Source organism: Neophocaena asiaeorientalis, unplaced genomic scaffold, assembly GCF_003031525.2.
Source record: "Neophocaena asiaeorientalis asiaeorientalis breed wild unplaced genomic scaffold, Neophocaena_asiaeorientalis_V1.1 scaffold362, whole genome shotgun sequence".
In the NCBI taxonomy this organism is placed as follows: Eukaryota; Metazoa; Chordata; class Mammalia; order Artiodactyla; family Phocoenidae; genus Neophocaena; species Neophocaena asiaeorientalis.
This window is the reverse complement of record NW_020175700.1, coordinates 979,596-991,885: the sequence shown is the minus strand read 5'-3', so window position 1 is coordinate 991,885 and position 12,290 is coordinate 979,596.

Below are 12,290 nucleotides of genomic sequence, written 5' to 3'. Positions count from 1 at the left end.
TTCTTCCCCCGGCAGGAACCTTCAGCTCCCTGACACTTGCTGGATGACATCAAAGTCCTTTCCTGGCTGAAGGGTCCAGTATTCGGTCTTTCATCATTTAAAGCCTGCATTTCCATGCATCGCTTTAATCGGTCCTCCTAACAACTTGAGCTAGTTATTTTTAGCCTTAAGTCACATACAGGGAAACTGAGGTTGCAAGAGGTTTGACATCTGGGTCTCAAAGTTACTCCTTTTAGGCAGAGCTGGGCCTGAATTCCGTGGAACCTTTTTCCTTCTCCCATCTCTGCCTCCACACTGGCTCCCTGCCCTCCCCACCCCCACCCTGCACACATTCCTGTGCTGCAACCCCAGGAATCACAGGGACTGTTGCCTGAGCTGCTTGCATTCACACATCTAGTTTTCTACTCCTTCCTGGACACACAACTAAACTGTGCTTTCCCAGGCCTCCCTTGTATTGGATGGCACAGCGAGTTCAGTCCAAGGATGTGGGCAGAAATGATTCCTGCTACTTTCAGTTCTGGCCTATAAAAATTCCTGTGTGATGAGGACCCAGACTGTGGAGGATCTAAAGTCTTAGAGGGACTTTAAGAAGTCCCATTATCAATGGCAGAGCCACAGAGTAAAAGGTATCCAAGACGTGTCTTAGAATGGAGCCGCCTAACTTACACTGGTCTGTCACACCAGTGAGGCCTGTTTGTTACATCAGCTAGTGTTACTAACCTTGACCAATACAGGCGGCTGGTGTTGCTGACACACAAATGTTTGTATTGGATCTTGTAAGTCATGACTGGTTAGTGGGAAGAAACCACATCCCCGATATTCTGAGATGGGTATAAGTTTTTTGTGGAGACATTCTCTTACAATCTGAGATTCCTGTGACCACATGTCTCTGAAGATGGCTGACATGTGTAATGTTTTTAGGGATGGAGCCACTGAGGTGTGAATATAACCTGCAGCCCCCAGTTATCAATTCTGCCTGTCTTTAGGCTCTCAGAATTTTCCCTTAATGATAACTTAGTCCCCAAACTGAATTCCTCCTTGGGTTTTTCTGTAAACATAAAAGTGATTTTTTTGCAATCACTTCCTGAACTTAGCTTACAGAGAATTCTCAAGTCGTGGAAGTAGCTCTAGACGTCTTCATCACCTTCTGTCACACTCCCCATCACACACACACACATACACAAACACACACACTCACACTCACAGAATTTAAAGTCATATTGAGTTTTGATTCCCAATAGCGGTGTGTTTGAGACTGTGTTTATATATACGAGTGCAGTGCAAGTTACTTCACTTCTGAAATTCAGTTTCTTCATGGGGAAAATGGAGATAAAGATACCCATGTCTCTGGGTTGTTGTGAGAGCAGAATGTGATCATGTAGGTAAAGCATGGGCACTGAGCTTCCTGGGCTCCACCACCTGGGGATCTGATGCTTATTAACTGCACAGACTTGTCTCCAGGGTTGAATCACAGGGTGGGGCAAATCCAAAGATTCTTCAGTTGTTAAATAGCAGTTTGATAGTAGGTGTGCAATGAGAAGATATCTAATCTGAGAGGAAGTGCAGCTACTGATTTGCTTCAAACAGTCTATTTTTAAAAAGAGGTTTTGAATGCTTTGAAAAGAATTACATTTTCTCAGGGTTCCAGGACTTTTTTTCCATTATTGTGTTTCACCCTTTATCCTCTGTTTCAGTTAAAATCGACTTCCTATCATTCCCCTCAAGGCAGGTTAGTATATACTACGGGGCTTGTTTTAAGTGAAAAGTCTCGTAAATTTGAACACATTTATTATTTACGGTAGTAGAAGAAGGCTTCCCTTCTCACGCTCTCAGCAGCAGCCTGCTGACACTTGAGATCAGAAGCTGAATTTAGAATGTACGTTCCTCTCGGTGAATGCAGCAACTACACTTGCTGTCCTTTTGGGATGCCTTCCACTTGGAGTGCTGCTTTATGGTACCTGGTACTTCCTTTTCATTACCATTTTAACTTTGCTTCTTCTAACGTCAGTCGAAGTGGCCAGAGTTGGCAGCTCTTACATTATGTATCCAAAGAAATATTTTGGGGACCTATTAATTTTCAACCACTTCAGTTGGCAAGCGAAGGCCTGGAAACAAATGAGCTTGACAAGCAGCCCAGGCTGTCAAACCCGGCTGCTGTTCATTAGCGAGGACCCACCTTTTGTGCTTTGATGTGGTTCTACTCTGCGGCTGGTTTCTTTATCTGAGTTCCTGGATGGCTTTGGGATCTTGGGGGTTATTACTAGACTTACTCAAGCAGGAACTGAGACACTGAGTCGTGTGTAAAGGGAGGCAGCACTGGGGGTCTCTGTTGAAGGGTCTTAATGCGTGCTTCTTGCCCATTTTTTCTATTCCTGGCACTCTAGGTTTGCATTTCAGTCCCATGAATGGGGACATATGAACTCAGAAAAATACCTTCCGCTTTACTTCAGAACAGGAAATCAATTCTGACATGTATCATGTGCATTTCTCATCTGTGAGCAGAGCCTTGGGCTTCTCGGCTGCTCGGTTGTTCTTTTCTAATCTGCTCTTCCCTCCCAGCCACCCTCTTGTTCTCTGCCTTGGGGATCCCACTGTCCAGGAGAAAAGTGGGGGACGTTTCTGTCTCTCCCCCTCCTCCTTTTATTTTCTTCTAGAAAATAACACATTTTCTTATTACAAAAGTATTGCGTGTTTTCTGTACAAACGGCACAAAATGCCCCTGGAGAAGATGCTCTAACTGAGTTTAAATTGGGATTGAGATATGGCAGAGCCTGATCAACAAGTGAGATGATGTACATCCCTCCCCGCTGCCCCTGCCTGTCTATCTGTGTGAATTTACTATTCATTTTCTTTTTGCAGAGGTACAAAGTAGGAGGCTTGCTAAGGGAGAAGAGGTACCTTAAGCCAGAGCATTTGAATCATAAGGACTGCCAAAATGCACCTGGCCTTCCTCCATACAATCTTTAAGAATTGCATTTACCTTCCTAGAGCATCTTCTAAATCAGCCTTTTGTGAAGGATTATCCGAGGGCCCTTGGAAATTCCCAAGACTCTCAGAGATTCTGCAAGATCCTCCTTTTTCCAATTATATATCTGTGTGAGGCTGGGTTTTCTTCACATACTTCAACCAAACAACATGTAGCAACAGACTAAATACAGAAGCAGACCCAATGATACAGCTGTCTTCTATGAAACTAGATTTTAAAGAGATTTACAAAATATAAAACGATGCCCCTCTTCTCACTATTTTTTTTGGAAATATAGTTTTTCTTTCAAAAATATAAATATATTTTTATATTAACATGTAATGGGTTTTATTATGGTTATTTTAAAATGAACTAATAAATATTTAAACATTTCTTTGTTTGAATTTTTAATATAGTAAATATTGATAGATAAAACCTACATAAACAAAATTGCTTTGGGGTCCTCAATAAGTTTTAAATGTGTAAAGGAGTTTTGAGAATAACTATCCTAGTGGTCTCTTCCAGTGCACTGATGTATATTTTTGTGCCTTAAAAATCAGTTGTTTTTAGGACACATCCTAAATGTCCATTAACTATAATGGATAATAAATGATGATCTATTCATACAATGGAATACTATACAGCAACAAACATGAATAAATTATAGCTACACACAATTACATGTTGAGTGAAAGAATTCAGGCGTAAGAGCATACATATTGTAGGTTTAAAAACTGGTAAAAAATAAACTATAGTGTTTAGGAATGCCTACACAGGTGGTAAAAATATAAAGGAAGCATAGAGGTGATACTGAAGACTCAAATAAAATCAGAAATGAAAGAGAAGTTACAACTGATACCACAGAAATACAAAGAATCATAAGAGCTTACTATGAACCACTATATGCTAACAATTTGGACAACCTAGAAGAAATGGATAAATTCCTAGAAATATACAGTCTTCCAAAACTGAATCATGAAGAAATAGAAAATCTAAATAGACTGATTACTAGTAAAGAGATCAAAACAGTCATAAAAATATCTCCTGACAAACAAGAGCCCAGAACAAGACAGCTTCATGACAAATTCTACAAAACATTCAAAGAATATTTAATACCTATCCTTCTTAAATGCTTCCAAAAAATTGAACAGGAGGAAAACCTTCCAAACACATTTTATGAAGCCAGCATTACCCTGATACTAAAACCAGGACACCACACACACACACACACACACACACACACACACACACCAAAAATAATCATAAAAATATATTGAAGCCAGCATTACCCTGATACTAAAACCAGGACACCACACACACACACACACACACACACACACACACACACACAAAAGAAAATTATAAGCCTATATTCTTGATGAACATAGGTGCAAAAATCATCAACAAAATGTTAGCAAACCTAGTCCAACAATATATTAAAAGGGTCATACACCATGATCAAGTGGGATTTACTCCAGGGATGCAAGGATGGTTCAACATCCACAAATCAATTGATGTGATACATCACATTAACAAAATGAAGAATAAAAATCATATGATCATCACAATAGATGCATAAAAAGCATTTGACAAAATTCCACATTTATTTATGATAAAAACTCTCAACAAAGTGGGTATAGAGGGAATGTACCTCAACATAATAAAGTTTGCGTATGACAAACCCACCAGTAACATCATACTCAATGGTGAAAAGCTGAAAGCTTTTCCTGTAAGATCTGGAATGTAAGATCTGGAACAAGACAAGGATGCCCATTCTTGCCACTGTTATTCAACTTAGTACTGGAAGTTCTAACCACAGCAATTAGGCAAGAAAAAGAAGTAAAATACATCCAGGTCAGAAAGGAGGAAGTGAAACTGTCACTATTTGCAGATGACATGATACTGTATATAAAAACCCTAAAGACCCCACAAAAAACTGTTAGAACTAATAAATTAATTCAGTAAAGTGACAGGATACAAAATCAATATACAGAAAGCTGTGGCATTTCTATACACTAATAATGAAATATCAGAAAGAGAAATCAAGAAAACAATCTCATTTACAATTACATTAAAAATAATGAAAGTCCTAGGAATAATTTTTTTTTTTGGCCATGCCACACAGATTAATCAGGGATCTTAGTTCCCTGACCAGGGATTGAACCTGCAGCCTCGGCAGTGAAAGCACAGAGTCCCAGCCACTGAACCACCGGGGAATTCCCTCCTAGGCATAAGTTTAACCAAGGAGGTGAAAGAACTATACACTGAGACTGTAAGACTCTGATGAAAGAAACTGAAGAAGACACAAGTAAATGAAGAGATTTTCCCTGCTCATGGATTGGAAGAATTACTATTGTTAAAATATCCATACTAACCAAAATAATCTACAGATACAATTCAATCTCTATCAGGATTCCAATGGCATATTTCACAGAACTAGAACAAGTACTTCTAAAATTTTTATGGAACCACAGAAAAATCCCAAATAGCCAATATGATATTGAGAAAGAACTGGAGATAACTCATGCCCTGATTTCAAACTATACTACAAATCTATAGTAATCAAAGCAGTATAGCAACTGGTGCAAAAACAGACACACAGATCAATGGAACAGAAATGATTGCCCAGAAATAAATCCACACATATATGGACAATTAATTCACTACTAAGGAGCAAAGAACATATGATAGTCTCTTCAATAAATGGAGTTGGGAAAACTGGACAGCCACATACAAAAAATGAAATTAGACAACTATCTTACACCATACACAAAGATTAACTCAAAATGGATTAAAGACTTGAATGCAAGATCTGAAACCATAAAATTCCTAGAAGGAAACATGGGCAGTAACCTTATTGACATCAGTCTTTGTGGATCTGACTCCAAAGGCAAGGGTGACAAATGCAAAAGTAAACAAATGAGGCTACATCAAAGTAAAAAGTTTCGGTATAGTGAAGTAAACCGTCATCAAAACATGAAGGCAACCTACTGAGTGGGAGAAGATATTTCCAAATCACATATTCAATAGGTTTTAATATTCAAAAAATATAAAGAACTCATTAACTCAACAACAACAGCAAAACAACTTGATTGAAAAATGAGCAGAGAATCTGAATAGACATTTTTCCAAAGAAGACATACAGATGGCCAAAGGCATATGGAAAGATGTTCAGCATCACTAATTATTAGGGAAATGAAAATCATAACCACAATGAGATACCATCTCACACCTGTTAGGATAGCTATTATCAAAAAGACAACAGATAACAAGAATTGGAAAGGATATGGAGAGAAGGGAACACTCATACACTTGCTGGTGGGACTATAAATTGGTGCAGCCACTATGAAAAACAGTATGGAGATTCCTCAAAAAATTAAGAACAGAGCTGCCATATGATCCAGCTATTCCACTTCTGGGTATTTATCTGAAGAACATGAAAACACAAATTGGAAAAGATATATGCACCGCTAGGTTTATTGCAGCATTATTCACAATCGTCAAGATACGGAAACAACCTAATTGTCCTTGGATGGATGAATGAATAAAAGAAGATGTGGTATATATACACAGTGGCATGCTACTCAGCCATAAAGGAGAATGAAATCCTGTCATTTGCAACAGCATGGATGAACCTTGAAAGTATTATGCTAAGTGAAATAAGTCAGAGGAAGAAAGACAAATGCCATATGATTTTACTCATATTGGGATTGACATATATACACTATTGTTACTATGTGTAAAATAGATAATTAATGAGAACCTACTGTATAGCACAGGGAACTCTACTCAATGCTCTGTGGTGAGCGAAACGGGAAGGAAACACCCAAAAGAGGGGATATATGTATAGGTATAGCTGATTCACTTTGCTGTACAGTAGAAACTAACACAACATTGTAAAGCAACTATACTCCAATAAAAATTAACAAAACAAAGCAAAAACAAACTCATAGTGAAAGAGATCAGATTGGTGGCTACCAGAGGGGGAGTGTGTTGGAGGATGGGTGAAATATGTGAAAGGGGTAGACTTCATGGTTATGAATGGTAACTAGATGTGGTGGCAATCGATTTGCAGTGTAGACAGATGTCAAGCTATAATGCTGTGCACCCGAAACTTATATAATGAAGCAAATTTTCTCTGTTAAAATAATTGGTGTGGCTCCTGCCTCATGATTGAACCCTTGATGATACAGAAAATGGTTCCAGGAGTGACCCCAAGAGAAAGATCCTTAAAGCTGGGATTTGAGGCGTGAGTTGATATGTCCGTGGACTTGACAAAGTGCTGAGCCCTTGTTGTGGTATGTGGTTGTGTCATGAGTAATCTATGCACCCCCGTGCTGGCTCGTAGTGCAATGCTTGCTGAAGCAAAGACCATGCAGCTCAATCACAGGCTACTTTCTGTGATTGTCAGGCAGTCATGATGACCTCAAGGACTGTGAGATGGGATGGCTTTTTCTCAGGGTGCTGGGGCCCTTACAGAAAGAAAATCAACACGTTCAGGTCTTTAAACTCGAAGTTCGAGTCTTACGCAGAAACAGAGAGCCTCTAGAGGGACCCCCACTCTGCACCCACCCACCCCAAATCTGTTTTTCTTGTAGACCCAGGGCTGAGCTTGCTGAAAATCAGACAACATATTTAATTGTGCGGGATGCAGAATTACAACCTACAGTGAATTCAAAGCTATGACCATTCTCTCACGTGAAATTTAAGGTGTTGTTTGGGAAGGACTGGAACCCCAAGGCCAGGTATAGAGACATCTGGATGGATTCAGATGAGGCTGATACTTGTGAAACCCTGAGACACTTTGATCCTTCCTTTCCAGTGGAAGCAACTTGCCATCTGTGTCTGAGAAGACCAGGCTTTTATTGCTTGAAGCCACTGTCAGAATCGCATGTGGGAAAGTTGCCTTGCAAGGTAGACCCACCCTCCCCAACACCTAACCAACCACATCTCATGGCTCAGCATGCTCCAGAGAACAAGTGAAAAGTCTACACAGGAGGAAACAGCCTATATTTCAAAAGATTTGCAAGAGTTTGCTAATTTATATTACCAGAAACCTGGGGAATATATGTAGTCATGTATTTTAAGGGTGTTAGACAAAGAAGATTGGATACAACCCTGGAGGAGAAAGTTTTCTACACAGTTGCACTTATCAGAGATCCAGGATTTCATGTGCACCTGAAATTGGATCTAGTGGTTTATTTGGTTGGATGACTCAAGCTTGGATTGGTGTGGTGTCGCACATTTAATGATAGTGAGATGCCAGAAGTTCCTTGGCATAATATAGAGGAAGGCACCCAAAGGAGTAGGGATGTGGGGAAGTTGAAGTGGATTTATTTTGTGAAAGTTTCACTTTCCTCTCCCCACTACAGCTCTCATGAGAGGCCTGAGTGTCTCCCCTTTGTTAAGGGTCTGAGAAATGCAGGTGTGAGGGGAACACTAGCATTCTTGAAAAGATTTTCTGATTGGTCTTCACTGTGGCCCATGTGATGACAGGAGATGCTGTGACTCAGGTGCACTCTGTGGCTCCAGTGGAGATGATGGGATCCCGGTGCAGCAGAGATCAAATGCTGCTCTTAACACCAGAGACAAGGGGGGCTGTGCAGGAACAGATAGCTGTCCCCACAGGGACTTTGGCAGTGGCTAATGAGTCTGAAAGCAGCTCTTTTGCCCCTTTCCTGTTTGTCCATTTCTGTTCCCCTCTATACTTAAGAGAACCTAATTATAGGAATCAGATCACTAGGCAATTTAACCTAACTCCTGACTTCTTCTCTCCTGAACGCACACCATGCCTTTTCTAACCTGTTGATCCTTTTCCTAGATAAAAAGAAGAATGAAGAATGAAGCAGTTAAAAAAAAAATGATGAATAGCACTCTAACCCCAACAGCGCCCCCTAAGCAATCCTGCAGGCAGATCACACAGGCAAGATAACATCTGGAGAGTCAGTCAGTCTGCATGCAATGGAGCTTGATGCAGAACCCAGCCTCGTGCCTCGATGATTCACTGAGATTCTTCCCTTCCCCCATTTTCCCCTTTACAAACTGTCAGAATCTTCAGAGTTGGTCTCTGGACCCAAGTCGTCCTTCTCCCCAGATTGCCGACTTTTCTGATTAAAGCACCTTTCCTTCCTACTAACACTTGCCTCTTGAAGTATTGGCTTATGAGCAGCGAGCAGCTGAACCTGGGTTTGGTAAAAATCCTGGTGTCTTCAGGAATGAAAAAGCTGGGCAGCCTACTAAAATACATCTGTATAACGGGGGAAACTTCAGGTCTTGTGGACAGAGGTGCCGCAGTGGAGAGTTCCGACCTCTCATTCCAATCCCAGGCCTAAGCCAGTTCTCAGAGGGGGAGCCCCTTGATTGCAAGCAGGCGGGGTCCCCTTGAGGACTGCTGCACCGTCACAAGTATAGACTGTAAATCTTCCTCCAATGCTCTAATGTCATGGGGTCATTAACAAGGATGACGCCACACTGAGGAAAAATAAATACATAGACGCTTCAGGATTTTCTGACTCTGAATTGTTGCTAATTCCTGGAAGCCAGAATACCACTTGTATCTACCCATTGAAGTGGGGGCTTATGGTGCTCTGGTTGTAAATGGAGAAGTGAGTCCTTGTGCAGAGCCTCCAAATTCCACGGTCTGGTTCAGGACTAGGCTGCTTTTCACAATGACACCCCAGTGCTGGGTGCTCCAGAGCCAGGCATGCAGGGCTTCATTTCACGATGGCACATGACGCTGGAGCAGCACAGGGAGGGCTCTGCTTGGGAGTGTCACTAAGTCAAAGCTTTTGAGAGTTGGCAGGGGTCAGTAGCAACACATTATCTGGATTAACCAGGACAAACAAACATGACTATCACAACCTGTTAGAGACTGTCCTATGTGAGAAATGCTCTCTGGCAAGGAGATTCCCTCTCTGCTTTTTTTTTTTTTTTTTTTTTTTTTTTTTTTTAATGGAGGCAGCAGAAGAATTAGAGGCTGGAATGAGCTTTCAAGGAATTAGACTGACCTCATACCCCAAAGCAGGAATAAGCCTGCAAAACAGAGAACTGTGCACATAACTACCACTGAGAAAGGATGGGAAGCAGTCTTCTCTCTCCACCCTTGGATTTAAACATTACTTCTTTGACTTAGCCCCTGGGGTTCCTAGCATCTTCATTTCTACCACACTGTTCTGTCTTTATAAACTTTCTGGGCTGCTTCTGCTGCTATACTGTGGCTGCAGAGACACGTGTCACTGTTTTCTACGCTCGGGCCCTGGCCACAAGTATGTGCTTGATAAACATTTTCTAAATGGAGAGTTTAATTGCTCTTTTATCTTCTTATCTCTCTGCACTGACAACCTCTTTGTCCATAGACAGACAGATTCTCTCTCTCTCTCTCTCTGTGTGTCTCTTAAGAAAGATGGGATAGAAGAAAAGAGTTTAGAATTATGTTTTCTGTTCTAGTTTTATACTATGGGGCATCCCTCAAGAATTGTAAATCATGTCTCCAAATGATTAAAATAAGATTCAAACTCATATAAACCAAGCAGGATTTCTATTTTCTCTCAAAGTGCAGGATATGTCAATAAAGTTAGGTTCAGAAAACTCCAAAAAAAAATCCCTCAATAGACATTAAGGGATTTGAATTTGGTAACTGACTCAGTGAGAGGTACTCTTGTTTTCACTGCTAGTACTACTCAGTAAGAGTTTCAGTGATGCTTGGTGGGACTCTGAAATTTTGGAAAAGAATTTTGCAGGCTTCTTATATGTCCTTCCTTGGAGAGGTTCTTCTGTGAAATGGAGTCTGCGGGGTTGCAGATCTTTGGGTTGGGTAAAGATCCCCACCAAATAAATACAAATCCCGCATCATTGCTGTTTTTGCTGTGTTGTCATGCCTCCATTTTTTGTGCCCATTATTTTCTATCCCATTTAATTTTCAGAACATGCCACACAGGGAGCAGAATTTCTCTTCACTTTGCAGATGAGGGATCCGAGGCTCAGAAGGAGTACAAAGCATTTTTCACTGTCTACAAGAAAATGAGTGGCTGAGAGATTCCACCAGGGCTATCTGACTCCTGGTGCTTCTTGAACTGTCTCTTGAATAAGAGCTTGGGTGCCATGAGGACAGAAGCTCTAGGTCTGAGAAGGGTCCCGGGCTTGGAGTTGAAATATGACAACTACATCGAGGGTTGTTCTAATTCCTGTGGGAAGTTGAGGGTGGCCTGCCTTTGTCCTCACCCAAGCCTCTTGAGAACTAGAGTGTCCTTCTGTTCAGGCAATTTGGGACACTGGCTCAATCCTTAGTTTCCTTCTTGACCATATATGAGGATAAATAGTGCCCTAGGCATGCTGTGGATGAAATGAAACAATGAACACCAAATGCTCCAAAAATGGAGGCTTTAAAAACATGGCAGCCATCATGCTTTATATTCATTGAGTTGGTGACTCTCTATCTGAGCCAAAAATGTGCAGCACTCAAGGCTCCATTTCACTGGAGAACCAGTGACGTCCCCAAGAGAGGGCACTTGGGGTCAATGAGAGTGTCAACGACACTATCCAATGGCTTACATTTTTTTTTTTTTTTTTTTGGGTACGCGGGCCTCTCACTGTTGTGGCCTCTTCTGTTGCGGAGTGCAGGTTCCGGACGCGCAGGCTCAGCGGCCATGGCTCACGGGCCTAGCCACTCTGCGGCATGTGGCATCCCCCCAGACCGGGGCACGAACCCGTGTTCCCTGCATGGGCAGGCAGACTCTCAACCACTGTGCCACCAGGGAAGCCCCCAATGGCTTAAATTTAATGTCGCTATGTATGTCTTTCAACCATGACTTGGAGTTATTGTCATCAGAAACAATCTCTCTCTTTTAGTCGATTGCCAAGTTTTAAATTCAGCAACTTTTTTTCTCCCTTGGGGTTTTATATCCTATCTTTGTAATGACATGAGTTTAAGTATGGAAAAATTTATCTAGACTTATATCCATATAGATATAACATAGATAAAATTGATGGCAGGATGGGCTTTTTCTGTCCCCTTCTTTTCTCTGCCTTGTGGTTTTTCCTAAAATATTATTTTGGTGGCAAGAATTAGAAAGAGTCTGTTAACACTATAGTTTGTCTAAGCTGTGCTGTAAGAGGTGACCAATGATTGATGGTCCTGCAGGTGTTTTATTCTGAAGGACGTAGAGGATGTCTCTTAAGAATCTTTCGTGAGTCCTCCCATCGGGTGGACTGGGAGCTGGGGGTCTGTCAAGCAGGGATGGGAAAGGTAAAGAACTGAATGCTGTGTGTGACCATGATCATCTAATGGTGAGATTTCTTTCCAGCAGGGGATTGTACCTTCGAGCAC